General features: G+C 40.7%; 1 pseudogene; it reads right to left on the minus strand.

Annotated features, from left to right (window-relative positions):
• Positions 1-336: 336 nt before the first annotated feature.
• On the minus strand, positions 337-3864 carry LOC135269523 (peroxiredoxin-6-like; annotated as a pseudogene).
• Between the last annotated feature and the right edge of the window lie 2778 nt (positions 3865-6642).

Here is a 6642-nt window from a genome sequence, read left to right on the forward strand (position 1 = left end):
GCATTTTGATGGAAACTTAACACAAATTTTTTATAGCACAATATTTGAAGGTCTCTTCCCCTGCTCTTCACTTTAGTCATCTACTAGAAAGGTACAGAATTAAAAAGCTTTTTTCTCCCAGCTGTGATCAAAACACAGACTGTTAAAGAGCATCTGGATTATTCTTCGTTCCTCGGATTTATACTTGGATATTTAGAGAGGAAGTCGAACCTCAAGTTCTGCCGCCCTTCAAAATGGGTGACAGAAGAGAGGATGTGATAGGACAGTTAGAAAAAAATTGATAGTCATTCTCTGATGGAGTGAAGCAAGCTTCCTCAACCATCAGCCAGTATGACCTCACTGGTCACAAGCCCTGCAGAGATCCAACAAGATCTGAGTTTCAAATACGGAACGTATTTCAAAGAGAACCAGTAGCGAGTGCTTGTGTGTGAAGAGAACTGAGTGCTGGTCAAGGCAGAGTAAAGAATCCCGAGAAACTTTCGGTGACATTTTCATTGAATAAGCCAGTTGTATAGCAACCTGAAAACTTTGGCTGTGATGATACCAGGATGTTTTTGTGGAACTACTGCAGGAAAACATGATTGGCAGCTGACATCCTCTGGCTCCAAGAGACTTAAGGCTGGGTGTGTAGCAGAGGTATTTCTTGCCAGATGGGAGCTCTTTGGTGAAGACTCCTTTAGTGAGAAGTCTTTTGGCTTCCTCTTTGGGGTGGTTGGAAGGACCATCACGCTATTCCCATCCTTCCAGTCATCTGGGGTGGCAACCCTCTTTTCTGCTGTCAGCTGGAGAGGTGACTACCCTGAGAATCTCATCAAAGTTCCTGCCAGTGGTAGCTGGGTAGAGGATAGAGAGTTTCAGCTTCTTCTCAGGACTGAAAACAAACACCACAGCACGAGCTGTCACAGGCATGCCCTTTTCATCCTTCTCTGCTGGATTCAGCATGCCCAACAGGATGGCAAGGTCCCGGGTTCTTATCATCAATGATGGGAAGGTGACTTCTCTGTGGGCTCTTCACCATTGTAAACATTGATGTCCTTGCTCCAGGCAAGGCCGTCCTCAACACTGTCTGTTGAAAGGGCAGTCAACTTAGCATTCCTCTTGGCAAATTCTGATGCCAGCTTTGCAGCTCTGCCAAGCTCTGTGGCGCACGCTGGGGTAAAGTACCGAGGGTGGGAGAAGAGAATGTCCTGTGAGTCTCCCAGAAAGTCATGGAAACGGATGCAGCCGACAGTGATACAGGCCTCAGAGTTGGGAGCCAGGTCCGGAACAGCAGACCTCCGAGCAGGGCGGCAGCAGTGACGAGGAGGCACAGCTCAGACAGTGACCAGCTGCGTGGTTCTGGAGAGGAAGACTGTGGATTCACATACACAATTCATATGGAGTTTCAGGATAATACAGAAGCCTTCAAAGAAAAATGAGGCCTGTGATAGCATATTTTACTGTACCACTAGAGAAATTTCTTGGAAAATTTGCCAATAATTATAAATAGATAAGTCACTCTGGTATATACAAAATGAAAAGCAAAGAGTAGGTGTTAAAATTGGGATGTGGGAGGTGAAGAGTTCTTCAACGCCTCAATCAAATGAATACAATTTAATGATGTAACTGTCCATGATTTAAATTAAAAAAAAAAAAGATAGAGCCGTATTGCATCTAACAATATGTCTTATGTTAATAGGATGATTTTTATACATGATGAAATGAGAATATTTTTCCTACACCCCTAAAATTAAGATAATTGAAATTCTACTGTCAAACAAATGTCAATTTAAAAATTATTATTACCTTTATCAAACACGGCATTTTAATAGATGTTTTAAAAAAAGGTAAATTCTAGGCTGGGTGCGGTGGCTCATGCCTATAATCCCAGCACTTTGGGAGGCTGAGGCTGGTGGATCACTTGAGGTCAAGAGTTAGAAACCAGCCTGGCCAACATGGCGAAACTCCATCTCTACCAAAAATACAAAAATTAGCAGGGCATGGTGGCATGCGCCTGTAATCCCAGCTGCTTGGGAGGCTGAGGCAGAAGAATCACTTGAACCCAAGAGGCAGAGGTTGTAGTGAGCCAAGGTCACGCCACTGCACTCCAGTCTGGGTGAGAGCATCTCAAAAAAAAAAAAAAGAAAGAAAAAAAGGTAAGTTCTGTTACATATAGATAGCCATTTGCTCTTTGTTATTAGAAAAACTAAAGTGGTAGTTATAGTTATTAAGAAATGGTAAAAAACAAAAAAAAATGTCAAAAGAAAGTGTCTTTACCCCAATGTTGGTTTGCTGAAAATCTCATCATTTCTGACTTCCTTTTACTATCATAAATTTGTTTAACTGCTCTGAGCCTTCCCCCATCCCAATGCATGCCCAATTCTATTATGAGATTTTTTTGTGTAAATTAATTTAAATTATTGTAATAATTTTAGCATACTGATTTATATACTGCTGATTAATCTGATGGAATGTATTGATAATTAGTATAGAGTATAGCGTATGTGTAAGTGTGAATGAACTTTATGCCTTAGAGGTGGCTGATTAGCATTTGAACTGCCTCAGTTGGCAATCTACACTTGAGAGGTGGATTCAGCAAGACTTCAAATATTGATGACCAAATCTAAGCCACAGGGATTGTGAATTAGCATAAGGAATATATCATTGGTGAAATTAGCAATCTTCTAGGCGTGTGGTGGGAAAGAAAGGTTTTACAGACTCTACTACCCTTGAATAAATGAGGTATAAGAATCTTGCTTAGGACCCACAGCCAAGTAACCCCTTGGTGTTGGGCTCCCTTCGATCCTGTGATCCCGCCTTCACTGGATGACTATTGAACCTCAGGAAGTTTTCTGATCCTATCAACAAAACATCATTGCACCTGCCTTGGAGGGAACCTTTTGTGGGATGTGCTTGTCGGGGCGTCTGAGAGTGGTCAGTATGGCTGCTTTGCTGCCCACTTGCTATTAGATTCTTATTGGCTCAACAAAGCAGGTCCGAGACTTGCTTTCCTTGTAAGACCACTTGGAAACAAAGGAGTAAAGGTGAAGATTGGTAGAAACAACTGGAATCCAAGGATATTGACCATCAGACACTATTGTCCAGTGAACAAATACTTTTCATGTCAGTATTGAATGTTTAGGTTTAAATATGAGAGGATCTACTCATCTAGCTCGGTGCATGTTCCAGGTGCATCTGAAACGTATGTGTGTTTAGATGTTGAGTGGAGCTTCCTACACAGACACCTTAGGTTGGCCAAGTTACTGCTATTCAAACACCTATATCCCTCCTGATTTTCTATCTGCTCTATCAATTACTCAGATGAGTGTTGAAGTCTCCAACAATAACTGCATTTGCTTACCTCTTCTTTCATTTTTATCAATTTTTGCTTTATTTATTTGGAAGCTCTATAATTAGTTGACATATATTTAGGGTTGCTACCTTCTCTTGATGAATTGACCCTTTTATTGTCATGTAATGTCCTTTTTTATGCCTGGTGACATTACTTATTCTGAAGTCTACTTTGTCTGATACTAATATAGGCACTCCAGTTGGTTATAATTAATATTTACATGAAATATTCAGTTTTTCCTCTTATAAAAGTCCTATAAACCTTTAGATTCTCTGTGACAAATGAATATCTTTAATGGCAGAAAATGGGGGAGTGTTTGGGTGGAATTTCAATCCCAGATATTTTACTGCCACTAAATTGCATGCCATCTATTATAATAAGTAATTCATGACTTCACAGAACTATTGTCAGAACTGTCTCAGAATCCATTTCTGAGATGTATTTTGTAAATCTGAGTATGAACCTCTTCTTTTCTAAATATAATGACTCTAAATATTAAAGTCCTTATAAAAAACAGTACCTTTGAAATACATCCCTTTAAAATAAATGCATTTTAGATGTTTGAAAAACAAACCTAAGTCCAGGTGGGGGTGGCTTATGCCTGTAATCCCAGCACTTTGGGAAGTTGAGGTGGGCAGATCACCTGAGATCAGGAGTTTGAGACCAGCCTGGCCAACATGTTGAAACCTTGTCTCTATTAAAAATACTCAAGTTAGCCGGGCATGGTGGTACATGCCTGTAATCCCAGCTACTTGGGAGGCTGAGGTAGGAGAATTGCTTGAACCCATGAGGGAGAGGCTGCAGTGAGCTGAGACGGCACCACTGAACTCCAACCTGGGCAACAGAGCAAGACTCCATCTCAAAACAAAATAAAACAAAAAGCAAACCTAATATAAATGATATAGCCATGATACAGAAAGTATTCTTTTACACAAACGAAACCTAATATTGATCCTCTTTGCTAAAAGATATGGCCTTTGATATTCTCTTGTATGTTCAATAATATGTCTCTGTCCAGTCTAATGAAATATTGTGTCTCAATTTGTTCAGGGATAATGGTACCATAAAATGTAGGTTTAAGCATGAAAACCTTGTCAATACAATTTATTATGTGGTTTTTTTTGGTAGGCTACAGTGCTGCAAAAAATCATGACATTTTAAAGCTGTACTCATAAAGCATCCAGCATATAACTGTCCTCCTTTCTGAGCTAAGAAAGTAATTAAGGAAAAAAAATTAATAATTACAGAAAAATATTTATTTTTAGAAGAATTGGTATTCCCTTGTTAATTAAAACATTATTGCTTTCATTTTTTATGAAAGCAACATTTTCACTTTGATTTAAATGCTAAAGTAAAACAAACATAATTATTGCCTTTTTCTTCTAAGTTCTTAGTGATTCCTCTCATTCTCCCTTTGGAAATGGGGACTTACAAGTAAATAGCTCTCGATTTATTTATTCTTCTCTAAGGAATCTGGATCACAGTACTAGAAATTTTTTAATCTATTAGTAGAAGGCAACAAAAGGAAGCTAAAAACTACAAAATACAAAAACAGGTTGATATGTTGTGACAACAGGGTTTACAATGAAATTCTTGTTTTCTTTTTCTTTTTCTTTTTTTGAGAGACAAGGTCTCACTCTGCTTAGAGTGCAGTGGTGCAATCATAGCTAACTATAGCCTCGACTTCCCAGTTCAAGGAATCCCCCCAACCCCAGCCTCCAGAACAGCTGGAACTTCAGGTGTGCACCACTGTGCCCAGCTAATTTTTTAGTTTTTCTAGAGACAGAGTCTTGCTATGTTACCCAGGCTGGTCTCAAAATCCTGGCCTCAAGTGATTCTCCCACCTCCGTTTCCCAAAGTGCTGGGATTACAGGCATGAGCCACTGTGCCTGGCGTTAAAACGTAGTGGCTAGGCTTTTGGACAGAGAAAGATGAATACCCTTCAATGTCTTCATTTCAAGCAGAGAACCACTAAGAAACAAAACCAAACAAAAAAAATCAATTGCTTTATGGGTTTGTCAAGAGTTTACCTCTGCTAAGGGAGCCACAGTGAGAAAGTTCGCTACTAGGTCGTAGAATGGCGAAGATAAGCTATTGGGGATTAGATTCAGGTAGTGGACTAGAGACCCATAAGGCTAATGAGGCATTGAAGGCCAAGTCTCTTCTAAGGCAACAAAAGACAGGCAGGCCCACAGAGGGGGCAAGGACTGAGCTCCGCATAGAAGAGGTCATCTCAGGCCTTCCGAGATAGAATGAAACAATCAGAGTGCTGCAGCTGGGAGGGAAAAATATTATCTTAGCACAAATAATAAGCACATTGTTCATGAATTTAGAGGAGGGATTGCCCCATAAAAAGAAGATACTCTGAATCACAGCATTAATTGAGGAAAGAAATTAAAAATACCAAGCAATTAGATAGCCACAAACGAGATTTTACATTAAACTTGAATATCACCCACAAGACATTAAGCATGAAAGCATTAATGTGCCAGGCTACTCTTGCTAGAAGAATGCTCATGGTGTTATACATGATAAAAAGAGGTCCCTTAGCATGTCCAGTTAACAGCAGAAAGTGGTAAAGGCTTGTAGAATGACTCATATACCACTGCAAGTTTCCAGTGATATTATTTCTATGGAAAGGTGCAGAGAAACCAGCATTTGTTTTGATGGGACAGAAAATCACAGTAATCTATGTCCAATGGCAGACACAACGTTAAAGAATATGTTGGAGGCGGCTGGGTGCGGTGGCTCACCCCTGTAATCCCAGCACTTTGGGAGGCCGAGGCGGGCGGATCATTAGGCCAGGCGTTCAAGACCAGCCTGGCCAACATGGTGAAACCCCGTCTCTACTAAAAATACAAAAATTAGCTGGGCATGGTGGCAGGTGCCTGTAATCTCAGCTACTTGGGAGGCTGAGGCAGGCGAATTGCTTGAACCTGGGAGGCAGAGGTTGCAGTGAGCTGAGATCATGCCACTGGACTCCAGTTCTGGGTCACAGAGCAAGACTCCATCTTGGGGGGAAAATAACAAAGAATATACTAGAGGCAATATATCCACAGAAGCCAGTGATGAAACCTCTGTGAACAAAGTCCATATTTTGAGCAGCATATAGGGCCAAGATGACAGCTCTTATACTGACCCCATGCATTGCTTCTTTCTGTTTTTTTTTCCTCTTTTTTTGAGACAGAGTCTCACTCTATTGCCAGGCTGGAGTGCAGTGGCACGATCCTGGCTCACTGCAACTTCCATTTTCCAGTTTCAAGCACTTCTCCTGCCTCAGCCTCCCGAGTAGCTGGGACTACAGGCATGCA

The sequence above is a fragment of the Aotus nancymaae genome, unplaced genomic scaffold (genome assembly GCF_030222135.1).
Source record: "Aotus nancymaae isolate 86718 unplaced genomic scaffold, 86718_ANA_hifiasm-v0.15.2.pri h1tg000006l, whole genome shotgun sequence".
In the NCBI taxonomy this organism is placed as follows: Eukaryota; Metazoa; Chordata; class Mammalia; order Primates; family Aotidae; genus Aotus; species Aotus nancymaae.